This window comes from Mustelus asterias, unplaced genomic scaffold (assembly GCF_964213995.1).
Source record: "Mustelus asterias unplaced genomic scaffold, sMusAst1.hap1.1 HAP1_SCAFFOLD_277, whole genome shotgun sequence".
Lineage (NCBI taxonomy): Eukaryota > Metazoa > Chordata > Chondrichthyes > Carcharhiniformes > Triakidae > Mustelus > Mustelus asterias.
In genome coordinates this window covers 37272-55503 of record NW_027590242.1, presented here as the reverse complement: position 1 = coordinate 55503, position 18232 = coordinate 37272, and the positions used below count along the sequence as shown (strand labels likewise).

The 18232-nt window shown below is 43.8% G+C and overlaps 1 non-coding gene and 1 pseudogene across 1 annotated transcript; one reads left to right on the top strand and one right to left on the bottom strand.

Annotated features, from left to right (window-relative positions):
- The first annotated feature begins 4812 nt into the window (after positions 1 to 4812).
- LOC144486043 (U2 spliceosomal RNA) lies at positions 4813 to 5016 on the top strand (annotated as a pseudogene).
- A 482-nt stretch (positions 5017 to 5498) lies between these two features.
- Positions 5499 to 5570, bottom strand: trnaq-uug (transfer RNA glutamine (anticodon UUG)). The gene has a single exon. It is a non-coding gene; the product is annotated as a tRNA-Gln (tRNA).
- Between the last annotated feature and the right edge of the window lie 12662 nt (positions 5571 to 18232).

The window sequence follows — 18232 nt, the reverse complement described above, 5'->3', positions numbered from 1 at the left end:
CTCCGTCGAGACTGAAGCCTTAATCCAGCGCCTTAGACCGCTCGGCCGCGCTACCACGTTGCAACGCATCGCGATCATGTTATTTAATGATAATGTTACCGAAATTCATTAAACGCAATGGACCTTGGAAAGGCCATCAGGAGGAAGGAGCCTGCTCCTTCTCTGATTCAGGTAAGTCTGAACTGCGAAACAAACAGAAATCATCTCACGTCAGAGACACAATGAGCTGCAGTGAAGGGCCGGCATCATTTAAACTGTCCTTAAGCTCGTCTCTTCCCAATTTCCTGCCAGAAATGACAACGGAACCTCCTGTTGAATTTGCACAGAGTCTGCACTTAAGGATCATATTATGTTTTATGTGTTCATCCAGGCAATAACTCACATTTGTTTTCAGAGTTTGGATGCTGGCAATAAATCTTCAGTTCCAGACCAGTAATCTAAACAGCAGCGAAAAAGTCAAACTCTAACCACCAGCTCACAGCGTGTTTTAGAATTTAAATTATCCACGCTGCTTTTGTTTTCACGCCAGACCAGTTTCGCCACAAACAGCTTTCTCCTTCAAAATGGCAACTTGTGGTTCAACACCAGTGATGTGCTCAGCCAATGATAACATACAACGGACACTCCACTGCATTCATCACTTTTGCTTCCGACTGTTCGGAACCGGACAGAAATATTTCCAAATGCTTTTCAATGCAGGGTGAGGGAACAGTTTCATAATTCAGTGTCACTGTAAACAGTAAAATCTGACCCATTACCAGACAGATTTTACCTTGCAAAAACGTCTCAACCGTTCGTAGTTTGCTGCCTTACACTTTCCTTCTCTTTCTGTATTTATTCTTGAACTGTTGCACATGTGAAATTTCCAGCTCTGATATAAACTTGCAAACCTCACTCGGCTGATTCTAGTAGACCTGTATTCGATCGGAGAGTAAATCAAATCATTATTGATGGTTTGCTGAGAGCAAATAGTCTTATTTTCCTCAGCGGGAATTGAAACAAGTTATCCCTGGGGGAATGTTGAACACAAACACTGAACTACCAGGGAAACTAGTGAACTGTGTTTTTTAAACTGACTTAACTTATGAACCTTGCTCATTATTTCTATCTCAGATCTTTTTCACTTGTGACATGTTTCTCCTTCAAAATGTTCTGTTTGGATAGAACATAAATGCCTCCTTCAGCTGATGACAACACGGATTGAATTCGTTGGGACATGGAATTGAGGGTGAGGTGAAATAATCCCACAAGCTGCTGAAGTTTAGAAGGATGAAGGAGAATCTGATCGAGGTATATAAAACTCTAAATGGATTGATAGAGCAAAGGTAGACGAAACGTTTCTTCCTATGGGGCAATGTCGAACAAGAGATCACTTCTATAGTTTGAGAGCCGGTACATTGAAAACTGAGATGAGGGGGAACTACTGCTCGCAGAGGGTGGTGAATTGGTGGAACTCGCTGTTCCATAGCGCGGTCGAATCTGAATCGTTCAATGATTTCAAGAAAGGATAGATTTAGTTCTGGTAAAGAAAAATCCATTAAAGGATATGGAGAACAGGTGGGGAGGTGGATTTCAGATCAAGGAGAGGTCAACAATGATCTGATTGAATGGTGGAGCAGGACCAAAGGGCTGAATTTGCCTGCATCTGCTTCCAATTCCCATGTTCCTATGATTCGATGTGTAACGTTCAATTTTCAAGCCCACCAACCTCATCACTGCAGTTCTGTTGAAGTATATGTACAGTACGTCCTCTGCTTCCCCTACACCCACAACACATGTGAGTCGTGCAAGTAACGTTGTAATCGTCTCATTCTGTGGTGTAATCATTCTGTCATTCTCTGTTTCCCTCATTTATTTTCTCCTGGCTTCCACGCTACCAGATGTTGTTATGTTTCCTCCCTGCTAGATTTCACTTTTTAAAAACTTCTTCTATTTCTAAACATTCCCAATGTTAATGAAAGGTCATGGAGGTGAAGGTTTAACTTTGTTTCCATATGCACACACGCCGGCTAACTTCCTGAGTTTTTCCAACCTCAACACATTTCAGTGCAGATGTCGGATCCGCTTTTACATGGCAGTGAAAATACATTTAGTTGACATGCTATTTGAGAGATGGCTTGATGGACTAGGGGTGTGATTCTCGCTTTGGATGTTAAAATCTGCAAACGTGCGAGTGGTCCCGGGTTCAAATTGTGGGCAAGCCTTTGTTCCGAAATGGACAAGGAGCGGATTCTGTTTGTTTATTTCCCGTGATATGTTGGAATTGGTTCACATGGGGTCGGACTTGATAACCCGAGCACTGACTGCAAGGCTTCTGTTAGCACAGCACACTCACAGAGAATCTAGACATTTTCAAAAAGTGACAATTTTTGCGGACATTCACTTAATTCTTATTCACCCAATCAGAGCATCCCATGCTTGTGGGTTCAGAGAGTTGTTGTTTGTATATTGGGTTGTGAGTGTCTGCCTCACTCTCTGTCCCTCTCTGTTGCTGAAAACCTGTCTCAGACTCTTTCACTCTTTCAGTCTCTCTGTCTGTGCATCGATCACTGTTCCCCCTTTTGCTCTTTGCTCCCTCTATTCTCTCGCTATCGATGTTGAACAAAGGTTCACTGCATTTAATCCTATAATGAGGCAGTTGTTCTGGGAGGAGTGATGCAGTGGGATGAGACTGTTCTCTCGTTAGATTAGAAAATTGAGAGGTGAGCTGATTAAAACAACTGAAAATGGGGCGACAGTTTGACTTCGGGCATGCTGAGACGCTGTTTCCCCACCTGGTTTGAGTAACAACAATTTACTGTGAAATTCCCCAGTCGCCACACTCCAGTGCCTTTTCGGGTCAGTGCACCTAACCAGCACGTCTTTCAGACTGTGGGAGGAAACCCACGCATTCACGGGGAGAACGTGCAAACTCCACATGGGCAGTGAGTCAAGCCGGGAATCGAACACGGGTCAGTGTCGCTGTGATGAAGCAGTGCGAACCAGCGTGCCACCCTGCCGCCCTATTAATCTCACGGTTTCTGCTTTCTGAGTTAAAACTATCTCTACTTCCCCGGCATTCGAAGAGTTTGTGCTTAATTCAGCGGGAAGTTTTCTTCTCATTTTGCGTGAGATTTGAACGAGGATCCGGGAGATTGTGTCTGTGGGAACAACAATCATCTGCAATGTCATTCAATCACTCCAGCCTTACATCCTATCACAAGGTCCTAAATAGAGTTCTCTCCCTGTATTTTTCTTCGCTCTGCATTTGCTCGTAAACCATTAAATCTCTAATGTCTTCCAGTTTGGATCGACGTCAGTGACATTCACTCTGTTTCCATTTCCATAGACGCTGCTTGACCTAGAAAGTGTTTCCAATATTTTCTGCTTTGAGGTGGGATTTGCAGTAACGCCAGTGTAGTTTTTTTCTAATTCCATTTGGATTAGTTTTCTTTAACTGAACTTTGCCTCCTTACGTAGTTAAAGGGTTAAGGTTTTAATTAATAATAAGATACAACGATGCGTCACCCTGTTTGACATGAAATAATACAAAATGAGGATTAGTCATTTCAAAATATGTTCCTAATTCAATATATATTTTGGAGGGGGTCCACCTCGGGGTGCCATTCACTCACTCATCTGTCCTAATTTAAACAAGAGGTGGGATGGCGAGAGTCCGGATTGCGAAGAGTCACACCATGGAAACGACAGCACTCTGACCTTTGACATTCGGCCTTTCTCCCAAAAGACATACACACACGCGCACACGCACACACGCACACACGCGCACACACACATAAACACAGGCACACACACACAAACACACGCACACACACACAGATACACACATACGCTTGCTCAATAATTGCCAGTCTCCAGTCGAATGGTTGTTGGTGTGTAACACCAAATGTTCTTTTCTTTCAACAGAGGAGTTAACGAGTAGTGAAAGATTTTTAAAAAAACATTGTTGATGCAGGCACCTGTCGCCAGTGGCTCAGCAATGTGCAGTGTAATAGAAGTTGAACTGGCTGACAAATTGTCCCCCCAATGCCTGCTTTGTGAGGAATTTAAACAAAAGGTCCTTCAACAAATCAATCCTCAACAATGGCAAAGAAGAGCAAGGATCCGCCTAAATTTAAATTCGGTTCGCTGGATTCAGATGCTCACCATTCGACCAGAGATCCTACAACAGAGCATCCAGCTGCTATTTGCAGCGATGTTGGGTTTGCTGAAGGGCATTTCATTTTAAATTCGCAAAAAGTGGTAATCTAAACACAGGGAAATTTCAGCAAATTCCACCGCAGTCACATTGCAGATGATGCAGCGAATGACTCTCCTGGCGTCATTGCATCAGCCCCAGAGGACAATTGCTCATGAATACACAGCGCTGAAAGGCAGGGAAGCCATAGTGGGCAAGGGGTCCACCTACATGTGGCATTCAGTCACTCACCTGTCCCAATTTAATCAAGAAGTCGGAGCGAGAGGCCAGAGTGCGTTACACCTTAGAATTGGCAGCACTCTGATCGAAGACAGGAGACTTTTCTACCACAACGCAGACACACACACACGCGCGCGCACTTACGCACGCACGCACTTGCCGAACTCCAGTCAATTTATTCTTGTACGACACCAACTGCTTCCCTCTTTCAACGGAGGAGTTAAAGAGTAGCGAAAATATGAAAAGCATTGACGTTGCAGGCATCTGGTGCCAGACGTTCAGCAATGTGCATTGTGATAGTCGTTGAACTGGCTGGTAAATTGCCTTCTCGATTCGTGCTTTGTAACAAATTTAAACAAAATGCCCTTCAGCATATCAATCATCTGTACTTGCAAAAGGCTTCTCGGCCTTTTGGCTAAGATCAAGTGTAGTATGGATTGGATGCTGCACTTGGTTGAGGTCATTAGGTTACATTGAAGCTTCATATGTTTCATATGAAGCAATTTTTAAAAGCGGTATCTCGGCCTTTTGGCTCAGATGCAAAAGAGATGAAGTCTTGGAGGAGGAATTGCTTTCCCTCCTCCAATCAGCTTGGCTCATGTAGATCGGGCCCAGGACAGGGTAAATGGTCGCTTGCCCTGTCTTGCCAGCCTGGATCGGAAATGTCTCAACTTGTTGAGACTCTGAATTGGACTTGATTTGATTGAATTGGAAAAGTATGTTAAAAAAATCAAAAAAAAATCTGTACTTGCAAAAGGCTTCTCGGCCCTTTGGCTAAAATCAAGTGTCGTATGGATCGGATGCTGCGCTTGGTCATTAGGTTACATTTAAGCTTCATTTGAAGCAATTTTTAAAAGTGGCATATCGGCCTTTTGGCTAAGATGCAAAGGCCTTGGAGGAGGTGAGTCTGCACCTACTCCAATTAGCTTGGCTCATGTAGGTCAGGCGCAAGACAGGAGTGAAGGCCTTGTCTTGTCAGCTTGGATCGGAAATTTCTCAACTTGTTGAGACCATGAATTGGACTTGATTTGATAGAATTGAAAAAGTATTTTTTAACAATCTGCATTTGCAAATTGAAACAAGGTCCCGCCGAGATTTGAACTCGGATCGCTGGATTCAAAGTCCAGAGTGCTCACCATTACACCACGGAACCCACCACACGACAACGAGCTGCAAATGGTCGCTCAATATTTGTGCCAATTTGGACAGCCGGGAGCAATATCAGTCCCATTGCACAAGCCCATCAATTACCCACAGCAATTCATATTTACATTACCCTTGTTGGTTCCTCCTGAAAAAAAATGAGTAAGCTGTCTTCAACTGCATTAAATTTCATGTAGCTCACCACGTGCAAAGAGCAATGCTGGTATCGAACTGTTATAAAACTGACTGTGGTAAAAAATTCTGGTAAAAATGGATGGATGGATGGATGGATGGATGGATGGATGGATGGATGGATGGATTAAATGTTCTGGTAAAAATGATTTGCATTAACTTCAGCGTCTTTTTTTCTCGTTCAATTTGGATTAGTTTTCTTTGACTGAACTTTATCTCCTTACGTCGTTAAAGGGTTGAGATTTTAAAAAAATTAGATACACGGATGTGTCACCCTGTTTGACATGAAATGAAATAAAATGAGGATTAATCATTTCAAAAGATGTTACCAATTGAATATATATTTTGCAGGGGGTCCACCTACGGGTGCCATTCACTCACTCATCTGTCCCAATATAAGCCTGAGTTGGGACGGCGAAAGTTCAGATTGCTAAGCATGACACCATGGAAACGGTCGCACTCTGACGTACGACACGAGGACTTTCTCGCAAAACACACACGCACACACACACACACATACACACTCTTGCTCAATAATTGCCAGTCTCCAGTCGAATGGTTACTTACTGCCGAGGAATGGAGAGCTGGAGTTCATCCAGGAAAGCAGCAAAGTTTAAAAATAATGAGAACCAACCAATGTTCACCTGGTCCATCATTCCTTGTGTCAGTCAATCCATTCTGTTATGCTCTTCATCACAAACTTTCCCTTTTAATCTAATTATTGAGTGATTCCCGTCTTCAATGCCGCAGGAACTCAACAGCTTAATTAATGTTTCGTGAGAAACGAGATAGTTCCGAAATTTGAATCAATTTGAAATAAAACCGGTTGGAAACGCTCCTGGCTGGTCTCGAAAGGTGGATTTTCAGCGTGTGGAGCAAACGTGCTAACCACTACACGACAGAAACAGTCCATGTGCATGGAGTAGTTTCAGCTTACTGGTGGAGCAACCACGCTCATTCGACAAGCCGGTCAGTTGCTCACTTTACATTCTATCTGCTGGTTCCTCTAATCAAAATGAATGATGATGCATTCTACTGCATTTAATTTTAGGAATCACATCTTTGACCAAAGATGTTCACAACGTTTATAGTAATATAAGTGAAAATCTGACAGTGGAGGGATTTGATCCACTCCTCTACAAATATCGCTATCCTAAATTTAGTGCCTTCGACCAAAAGATAAAACGCTGGAAAATCTTAGCAGGTCTGGCAGCATCTGTAAGGAGAGAAAAGAGCTGACGTTTCGATTCCAGATGACCCTTTGTCAAAGGTAAAATGCATACAAAATGGGAGATATTTATGCTGCAGGGGGATGGGAACGAAGGATGAGTCATAGCTATAGAAACCAGGGGTAAATACTGCTAATAGCTATCCACAGAGAGAATAAAGGGTGTAGATGGCTAAATGGCAGAGAAGCTGCAAGCTGTATCAGATGAAAATGTTGGGGGGGCGGGGGGGGGGGGGGGGCGGCTGTGGTGGCGGGGTGATCGGTGGGATGGGACAGAGGTAGAATGTTGAAAAGGGGAAGTGGTGGGGGGGGGAAGAAGATAAGGGGAGGGGGATGAAGTAGGGGGACAGTAGGAAGAAAAATGAAGAAAGACAATAAAGAAATAAAAGTTAGAGAACAGTAAAAAATTAAATAAAATAGAGTGAAAACAAAGGGGGACGAGATGGGGTAGAGCAAATTATCTGAAGTTGTTGAATTCGATGTTGAGACCGGAAAGCTGTAAAGTGCCTTGCCAGAAGATGAGATGCTGTTCCTCCAATTTGCGTTGAGCTTCACTGGAACATTGCACCAAGCTAAGGATAGACATGTGGGCATGAGAGCAGGATCGTATGTTAAAGTGGAAAGGAACCAGAAAGTCAGAATCCTGATTGCGCACATAAAGAAAGTGCTCAGCAAAGCAATCACCCACTCTGATATAGAGGAGACCACATTGGGAGCAGCAAATACAATACACCAAATTGAAAGAGGTGCAAGTGAAACGCTGCTTAACCTGGAATGTATGTTTTGGACTTCGGGTGGTGAGCATAGAATAGGTAAATGGACAGATGTGACACCTTCTGCAACAGCAATGGAAGGTGACGGGGGAGGTGTTCCGAATAGTGGAAGAGTGGACCAGGTTATCCCAGAGGGAACGGTCTCTGTGGAATGTTGACAGAAGGAGTGAAGGGCAGATGTGTTTGGTGGTGGCATCATCATACACATCATTCGACGGTCTTAACAAAAAACCTTTCCTGTTTTTTGCAGACATAAAGGAACACAAGCTATTCCATGCGCCACCACACGAAGACACTCGACATCTGTCTCCAGCAATACCATCTTACTCTCTCTCAACGCTGTCCCAGTCCCCATTTTCATTTCATCCTCTGCATCATTCGACATATTAACAAAAACACTTTTCCTGTTTCTTGCAGATGTAAAGGAACACAAGCTTCATTCCATGCATCTTAGTGTCTTCGACTTCCCATCAATGCCACCAGCAGAAGTCATTGCTATCAAGCCGGTATTGGCAGTGAACAGAATCAATGGAGTTGGATTAGATCACACTGGATTAGATCGCCATCTAAAATCTGTGTGGATCCCCAGCTCAACAACTTCAGAACATCTCTCCTCCATCTTCACCCCATTTCCATGTATTTTGTTTTGTGAAATTTCATCTTATTTATATATTTTTATTATTTTATATTGCTTATATATATTAATTTCCATGTTTTGCATTGTTTATTTAAAATCTCACTTTCGATCTTGTTGCCCCCTCTCCCTCCACCCCACTCGGGCCATCTCTTACATATTCTTTGCCCTGCCATTTACACATTCTGATCTCTAAATGGGCTGCCATCGTAGCCATGATTAATTCCCTTTGTTTTTTATTTATTTATATGTGACACCTTGGTCATCCACCCAACACCCATATCCCTCAGCATTACAGTATAAATCTCGTCCAAATTTATTTGTCTTCAGCTCTAACGAAGGGTCATCCAGACAGTGAACGTTCAGTCTATTCTCTCTTCGCAGGTGCTTTCAGACCTGTTAAGATTTTCCAGCATTTTCTGTTCTTGTTTCAGATTCCAGCATCCGCAGTAAATGTGTTCATATGAAGGGGCACTTGTCAGACAGACTTGTCCCTGGTGTACAAAAAGTAAATGTTGGAATAGAAGCAAAGCGCCAAGTTAGCATGCGTAGTTTAGATTAAAAACCTTGGAGGCAGTTTCCTGGTAGTCCAGTGATTAGGATTTGGCGCAATCACCACAGTTGTTAGAGATTGCGGTTTCGGAAGATGCTGTGAAAGAAGGTTTGACCAGAATATTGAATCAAATAGGTTTATATGCAAACATCAATTTTTGGTGGAAGCCTGTGGCTCTGTTAGTTAATATTAAGTTATTGTAAACATTGTTATTTTTAAAGGAAGAAACCAATAAATATTTCTAAATAACATCTCACTCCAACATCACTGAGCCCGTGCGTTGAACACACATGCCCATTCTACGCATATGCATCAAACACACAATCCACTCCCTTCAATCATTTATTTCATTTACAATGTGGCGTTTATCTATTTAACACATTGTTCTATTCCAATCCCTCATGACTCCCGGGCTGCAGCTTACGGCTGTGGAGATATTTCATCGTTAGAGAGAAGCTAATTTAATTGGGACCTCAGGCACAGGTACTGAAAAATCAAACGCTGTTTCCTTCCGTTATCTTCACCCGAGTGATTGGAAGGGTTAAACGGCCAAAAATCCTTTCAATTCCTGTCAAATTCCCTGTCGTGCGAGAAAGAAATTCACTTTGTCCCTTTCGTCCCTCCACCAATAGAATTAAATGGAGATAAAGGAGCTGTGAAATTATTGGTTGAATTCAGGAAAACAGGAGCTTGAGTCGATTGGATGCCACGTGATGACGTTGTTGGCAATGAACCAATCAGCAGGAGCCAGGATGTGACTCAACTTCTACCCATTTCTTGCCGCAAACAATTTCAGCTTCAACCAGCTCTGGTCAAATCCGTCCGAGCTCCCTTCAAACATGTTTCCTGTTACGCTGTACTTATTCCTCACAGCGTCAGCTCTTTTAACCGGTAGGTTCACAAGTTATTCAATTCTGTGTTTCACATCTTTACCACACATTATATTCTGTTGAGCTCAATGGGCTCAATGCAAGGGGCGAGGGGTGGGTGATCGGGGAAATGGATTGATCCCAATTTCGAAAAGTCATTCGGATCTCGCTGGTCTCAAAACAGAACACTGTTTGTTGGGAGTTGGCACATTTACCCCAAGGAATGAGAGAGGAAGAGTTGGGCTGAGATTCAAACTCCTCTGGTGCCAGTGAATGTCTTTGCAAACGCCAGACTTTAAAACACAGAGAGTGAGCAGTTCCTGTTACAGTTACAGAGGAACTGATCTCGTTAGTAAGTGTAGAATGTTTATGATGGAAGTTTTATTCGATCACCACAAGCACCTTCCCGTTCCAGCGAATATACTGTGAAAAATATATTTCCGTTCAGTTGTCTGATTTGTCTTTGAGGTTATTATTGTGGGCGGTACGGTGACACAGTGGTTAGCATTGCTTCCTCACAGCTCCAGGAAACTGGGTTCGATTCACGGTTTAGGTCACTGTCTGTGTGGAGTTTGCACGTTCTTCCCGTGTCTGCGTGAGTTTCCTCCGGGTGCTCTGGTTTCCTCCCATTCCAAAGATGTGCTGGTTAGTTGCATTGGCCATGCTAAGTTTGAGAGTTTGAGACCCTTTGTGCCCTGGGATACGTAGGTTAGATGGATTAGCAGGGTAAATATGTGGAGGTACGGGGATAGGGCCTCCGTAAGATTGTTGTCAGTGCAGACTCGATAAGTCGAATGGCCTCCTTCTGCACTGTCGTGACTTTATGACTTTGTTGTTCAACATGGCGGGCAGATTCTGGGCGGAAACAGACAAGTCGCATTGTGTAAGTTAATATTTATTTGTACCCTTACAGGACATTCCCGAGAAGATTCTGTTACACAGCCACCGGCTGCAGTCACCGTCACTGAAGGAGATGATGTTAGGTTGTTCTGTAATTATACAACGTCAAGCAACCACATTTATCTATTCTGGTACCGTCAGTATCCCAGCGGGTCCATGGAGTATCTAGTGCAGACAAATAAATACACCGGGAACACAGACAGATCTTCAGAGTGCCGTTTTTCTGCGGAGCTGAAGGTGTCTAAAACAGAGCTAGCAGACTCCGTGGTGTATTACTGCGCACTGAGACCCACAGAACTCACAGCTGGGCTGAACCTGTACAAAACTGTCAGAGCCTCACTCAACATAACAGAGCATTAGACAAACGTTGTGATCAGAGTGAGTCTTGTTGGCATCTTAAAATTTTAATTCCAATACACTTTTTTATTATTAAATATATTATCAAACTAAAACAATGGGGGCAGTTTAGAGAATGGGCATTAGAATATTTCTAGAGTTTGATGTCCCAAACTGTTTCCCTGTCACTGTGGGAAACACGGCAGCCAATCTGGCATCAGCGTGTCATTTCATTCAATAATATTGCAGCTTTCTGACTGTTTCAGTAATTGTGATTGGTGAACAGATATCAAGCAGGACATTTCTCCGACTCTTCTTGGAAACAGTGAACATGTGATACGGCACCTCCACCTGAGAGGAAAGACGGAAGATTTCACAGGTCATCGAGAGGCTGGCAGCTCTGACGGTGCAGCATTCCTTGAGCACTACAGTGTCTCTTCGGTAAATTCCCGGATTCTTATTCCTGCCAGACTGCCGATGTCCTCTGGAGTGGAAAGAATTTCTGAATAGACTGCAGACAGAACCCGGGAAATCAGAGGAGGTGGTGAACATTCATTAACCCAATACGGGAGACAAACGGACTGAACTAAAGAAAATGAAATTAAAAATAAACTTTACTGGGACCGTGGAAGCATATGGACAATGAAGTTAATCTCTAGAAAGAAATTTGACTCGTAAACAGAAGGAAATATATTTATTGACAGCCTTTTACAGACTCCAGATATCCCAAAGCACTTTCTAACCCAAGGAAACTCATTTGTACTGTAGTCGCTGTGGTGATGTTAGAAACGTTATTAACACGGAAATCAGTGGGAATGTTTAATTCTCTGTCCAAAAGGGTTGCGACACTGATCCTGGAGTAAAGACGTTGAGGAGTACAGATATTTTCCGATTACTTTCCGCTGAGCACTGTGCTCTCTCATCCCCACTGTATCCTTCCCAGTCTTTCTTACACACTGTCTCTGAGGTTAACACGAATCGATTGACGAGCCTCCGCTTAATGTGGTGCTCTCTCTCTCATCCCCACTTCATCTTTCCCAGTAACTCTTCCGCACTGTCACTGAGATTAACGACAAAGGAACGAAAAGTCGCGACACGGATCTAAGTATTTGAACTGCGTTCTGAACAATGATGTGTGCAGGCTTACACGTGTCCCCTTGTGTTCTGAAATCTGCGGCCTTGTTAATAAACCTCAGGTGCTGTATCTGTTCAATGCCATCGGTAGCCTATTCTCCGTTTATTATTTTAAAGTTTATTGATCATTGTCACAAGAAAGGTGACATTAATACTGCAATGAAGTGAATGTGAAATCCCCTAGTCGGGATAATGAGTAAAGCCAAAATTTACCGGTCGGGCAACTTGCTGTGGTCGGTCTTTCAGTGACATGTTTCAGAACATTCAACGATTTAAATAGCAAGTAAATATTAGAAATGTTAAAGAAAAAAACACATGCTAGTCAGTAGGGATAGGCGAGGTGATGAATGAATACTTTTCTTCAGTGTTCACCAAGGAGAGGGGTCATGTTTTTGAGGAAGAGAAGGTGTTACAGGCTAATAGGCTGGAGGAAATAGATAGAACATAGAACATAGAACAGTACAGCACAGAACAGGCCCTTCAGCCCACGATGTTGTGCCGAGTTTTATCTGAAACAAAGATCAAGCTATCCCACTCCCTATCATGCTGATGTGCTCCATGTGCCTATCCAATAACCGCTTAAACGTTCCTAAAGTGTCTGACTCCACTATCACTGCAGGCAGTCCATTCCACACCCCAACCACTCTCTGCGTAAAGAACCTACCTCTGATATCCTTCCTGCATCTCCCACCACGAACCCTATAGTTATGCCCCCTTGTAATAGCTCCATCCACCCGAGGAAATAGTCTTTGAACGTTCACTCTATCTATCCCCTTCATCATTTTATAAACCTCTATTAAGTCTCCCCTCAGCCTGCTCCGCTCCAGAGAGAACAGCCCTAGCTCCCGCAACCTTTCCTCATAAGACCTACCCTCCAAACCAGGCAGCATCCTGGTAAATCTCCTCTGCACTCTCTCCAGCGCTTCCACATCCTTCCTATAGTGAGGCGACCAGAACTGCACACAATACTCCAAATGTGGTCTCACCAAGGTCCTGTACGGTTGCAGCATAACCCCACGGCTCTTAAACTCCAACCCCCTGTTAATAAAAGCTAACACACTATAGGCCTTCTTCACAGCTCTACCCACTTGAGTGGCAACCTTTAGAGATCTGTGGATATGAACCCCAAGATGTCTCTGTTCCTCCACAGTCTTCAGAACCCTACCTTTGACCCTGTAATCCACATTTAAATTAGTCCTACCAAAATGAATCACCTCACATTTATCAGGGTTAAACTCCATTTGCCATTTTTCAGCCCAGCTTTGCATCCTATCTATGTCTCTTTGCAGCCTACAACAGCCCTCCACCTCATCCACTACTCCACCAATCTTGGTGTCATCAGCAAATTTACTGATCCATCCTTCAGCCTCCTCCTCTAAGTCATTAAAAAAATCGGAGGGATGTTCGGAGGGAGGATGTACTGGCAGTTTTGAATAAAATGAAGTTCGATAAGTCCCCTGGGCCTGATGAAATATATCCTAGGATTCTTGGGGGGCAAGGGATGAGAATGCAGAGCCTTTGGCTTTGATCTTTGGGTCCTCACTGCCCACGCGGATGGTGCCAGAGGACTGGAGAGTGGCGAATGTTGTTCCTCTGTTTAAGAAAGGGAATAGAAATGACCCTGGTAATTATAGACCAGTTAGTCTTACTTCGGTGGTTCGTAAATTGATGGAAAAGATCCTTAGGGATAGGATTTACGACCATTTAGAAAGATGCGGATTAATCCGGGATAGTCAGCACGGATTCGTGAAGGGCAAGTCGTGCCTCACAAATTTGATAGAATTTTTTGAGGAGGTAACTAAGTGTGTTGATGAAGGTAGGGCAGTTGATGTCATATACATGGATTTTAGTAAGGCGTTTGATAAGGCCCCCCATGGTCGGCTTATGATGAAAGTAAGGAGGTGTGGGATAGAGGGAAAGTTGGCCGATTGGATAGGTAACTGGCTATCTGATCGAAGACAGAGGGTGGTGGTGGATAGAATATTTTCGGACTGGAGGCAGGTTGCTAGCGGAGTGCCACAGGGATCAGTGCTTGGTCCTCTGCTCTTTATGATTTTTATTAATGACTTAGAGGAGGGGGCTGAGGACTGGAACAGTAAATTTGCTGATGACACCAAGATTCGTGGGAGGAGTGGATGAGGTGGAGGGCTGTTGTAGGCTGCAAAGAGACATAGATAGGATGCAAAGCTGGGCTGAAAAATGGCAAATGGAGTTTAACCCTGATAAATGTGAGGTGATTCATTTTGGTAGGACTAATTTAAATGTGGATTACAGGGTCAAAGTTAGGGCTCTGAAGACTGTGGAGGAACAGAGAGATCTTGGGGTCCATATTCACAGATCTCTAAAGGTTGCCACTCAAGTGGATAGAGCTGTGAAGAAGACCTAGAGTGTGTTAGCATTTATTAACATGGGGTTGGAGTTTAAGAGCCGTGGGGTTATGCTGCAACTGTACAGGACCTTGGTGAGACCACATTTGGAATATTGTGTGCAGTTCTGGTCACCTCACTATAAGAAGGATGTGGAAGCGCTGGAAAGTGTGCAGAGGAGATTTACCAGGATGCTGCCTGGCTTGGAGGGTAGCTCTTATGAGGAAAGGTTGAGGGAGCCAGGGCTGTTCTCTCTGGAGCGGGGGAGGCTGAGGGGAGACTTCATAGATGTTTATAAAATGATGAAGGGGATAGATAGAGTGAACGTTCAAAGACTATTTCCTCGGGTGGATGGAGCTATTACAAGGGGGCATAGCTATAGGGTTCATGGTGGAAGACATAGGAAGGATATCAGAGGTAGGTTCTTTACGCAGAGAGTGGTTGGGGTGTGGAATGGACTCCCTGCAGTGATAGTGGAGTCAGACACTTTGGGAACATTTAAGCGGTTATTGGATTGGCACATGGAGCACACCAGGATGATAGGGAGTGGGATAACTTAATCTTGGTTTCAGATAAAGCTCGGCACAACATCGTGGACCGAAGGGCCTGTTCTGTGCTGTACTGTTCTATGTTCGACTTTTATTTATGATTTAATCTGATCTTCAACCCGTTTATTAATGCTTTTCAGTGTCTTCAATTTCCCTTTCGATAGTTCCCTCATGTTCTGCCCATTTCTCCTATGAAGATTGAACGTTTCTATTTCAATTTGCTGCTCGCTCATTGTGGTTTACATCGTCCTTCTTTTTTCTTCTCCATCTCTGGTCTCATCTATCTTCATTTCTGACGGAATTTTAACAATTAGATTCTATATTTTATTTTGTGTTGCGCTCATTTCCTTTGTTAATGGACTTTTTATAATTCCATTCACTCTGCCGATACTCCGGACTCAGCAGAGTTGCTCTCGCAGTCTGTGCATGTTTTTGTAAGGGCTCACCCTATGTTTGTCACACTGTGGCTCACGGCGCAGAGATAGGTGGCAGTGTCTGTAACTTTGGCGTCTCTCACAGTCAGGGCGCTGAATTTGCTGCCTCCGCCGATTGAGGCAGTGATCCTCTCGCGTTAATCGGTTTCTGTTCTGGCCATCACCAGATACTGGGGTGGCTGATTCGGGGACTGTCTGTACCAATATGCGTTGCTAAATGTAGTTGTCGTGGTGCAGTTCATGGATACGGATCCCCCTTCACTCACAACATTTCCACCGAGGAAGCTGCATCACCTCATCTGCTCCAGTCACCCCAGTGCATGTCAGAGCGAAACTCAGCAAAGAGAGTCTGTAAATTCGAAGCTTTTTTCAGATCATATGAAATTTCTGCTGAAGCAGTTGTCCAGGGAGTTCAGATTAGAACCAGGACCTGGGTTTAATATTCGGAAGAATTTACAAGGAGTCAAACGCCTGCTTCGTATCCAACTGAGGCGCCTATCTGTCGAACTGATCAAAGAAGCTGAGACTCGGGTTTTATCCGCCCACACTCACTGACATCGATTCTACTGGAATCGGAGATGAAGAATTGAAGCCGGAATAAATAAACCCCATCAGTGACCCCATGTTTCCGGTTACAAATCTCTTCCCACGTGTCTAACTAGGAAACTATTTCGTCCGATCGGAACTCTGACTGAAGCTAGCACGGGGTGAATCCATTCACTGGCAGACAGCTCACCAGCTACCAACCCCACAGCACCACAGCGGATACAGGGAAATGCAGTGAGAGCATTCCGAGACACGACAGCAAAATATACAGGGTGAAGTTTGGAAAGGGTGTCTTCAAATATCCAACTCCACTTTTACAGAGCAGACAACAACGATGCTGCTACTCAGCTTCTGGATTGTGCGGGGAACATTCCTGACAGGTAATTATGGACCAAACGCATTTCATATCTACTTTAATTTTACAAATTTGTTTTTGAACTGAATTTTACGTATTCAGTTGTTCTGATCTGTTTTCGTTCGAACATGTTTTTCAGATCTGGGTCATGGAGATTCTGTTACTCAGTCGCTGTCCTCAGAATAACAGACAGAAGGAGAAACGGTGACTTTAAACTGTACCTTTGATACTACAATGAGCAACTACAATTTACACTGGTACCGGCAACACCCTGTGTTACAGTGGGGAAGAACTCATTGTTTGGTGAAGATGTAGCAGATTTTGCTGAAAGCCGCTTCTCTGGAGAACTTCAGGCATCGAGTAAATTCACCAGTTTGACCATCTCGGGTCTGCAGCTGACTGACACTGCCTTGTACTACTGCGCTCTCGCTGAAACTCACAGTGATGGAAAGCAGTCTGACTGCTGCACAAAAACTGTCTTTAACTATAGGTTGAAAACCCTGTCTGCTGCGGGTTGCTCAGAATCGCGGGCAGATGCAGCCATAATGTGACTGTCGGTTATGCAAGATTGCTCATTAACCTGTGATCAGCCCAAGTGTGTCCAGTATCCTGCCACTTCAATCATTGTGTCTCTATGAGTCTGTGAGATCTCTCAGTTATGAGCTGGCTGATATCGAAAGGAAATCCCTCGAGCCGAGCTGATTTCAGCATCTCGATAGGGGAACGGGTGCACTTTTCCGGATGGGGTTGCGGGGATGAAACCCTGCTCTGTTAATTGGCAGCTGCAAATTCTTGGTTGCTTTATAGTAACAAGCATCATTGAGGAAACATTCTGAAGTTCACTGGTCATTGGGGAAATTCTGTGCTCAATGTCTATTTAAAAGATCACAGTCACTTCATTGTGAAATTTCTTCATTGTGTATACACTTTCTCGGAAGCAGTACATCTCTCGGATCAAATAAACCCAGTGACCAGGCCGCGGTAATAGACTTCAGAAACCTGTCAGGGGAGAGGGGGATTGAGTTGTTCAATATTAGAGACACGGAAACTGCATCCAAGGGCAACAACTGAGCTAAATGGAATAGATTTAAGAAGATCGGCGATAGCACAAATGCAAGTTAAAATAAACTAATATAACTCCTCAAATGTTGCTCACCTCTTGTTGAGATTGTGTTTTTTTTCTGACCTCTTGGGAAGTTCCCTGTGACTTACATGGAGAGTGAATTATTGATTATGTTTACCAGCGTAAGACCGCCATCTAGTGGTACCTAACTGGAACTCCCATGTGTGGGGTTATTGTCTGGGATCCGCTCGGTCTCTGCAGCAGTGTGGGCTCCGTGGCACAGTGATACACGGCGGTGTCAGAGAGAAGCATCCCGGCAACATCAAAAAGAACAGTTTTATTTCCTTTGCGCAAAACAGCAAGAACATCTGTCCGGTAGATCTTGAAACGTATCTCCCGTGCCATATATCTTCAATAATATTTATTTTAAATATTAATGTACACAATAATCCCGAACTGCAACTCCAGACAATATCTCCCATGGGGAATGGGTCACAAAATTCTTATACAGTGCCTGGTGACAAATAGGCGAATGCACCACCCGAGCACATGTTGCAAACTTCCATTCCAATTTAGGAATGAAAGTTTGCAAAAGGGAATGAACAATGTTATTCCATATTGGCACTTCATCAACCGGATGCCAGTTCCAGCCATCCAGTGCCTGAACTTCCCCGAGACTCACAGAGGCCAGCGCCTGCCGTAAGTGCAAGTCACCACCAGATGGTGATATTGTAATAGTTT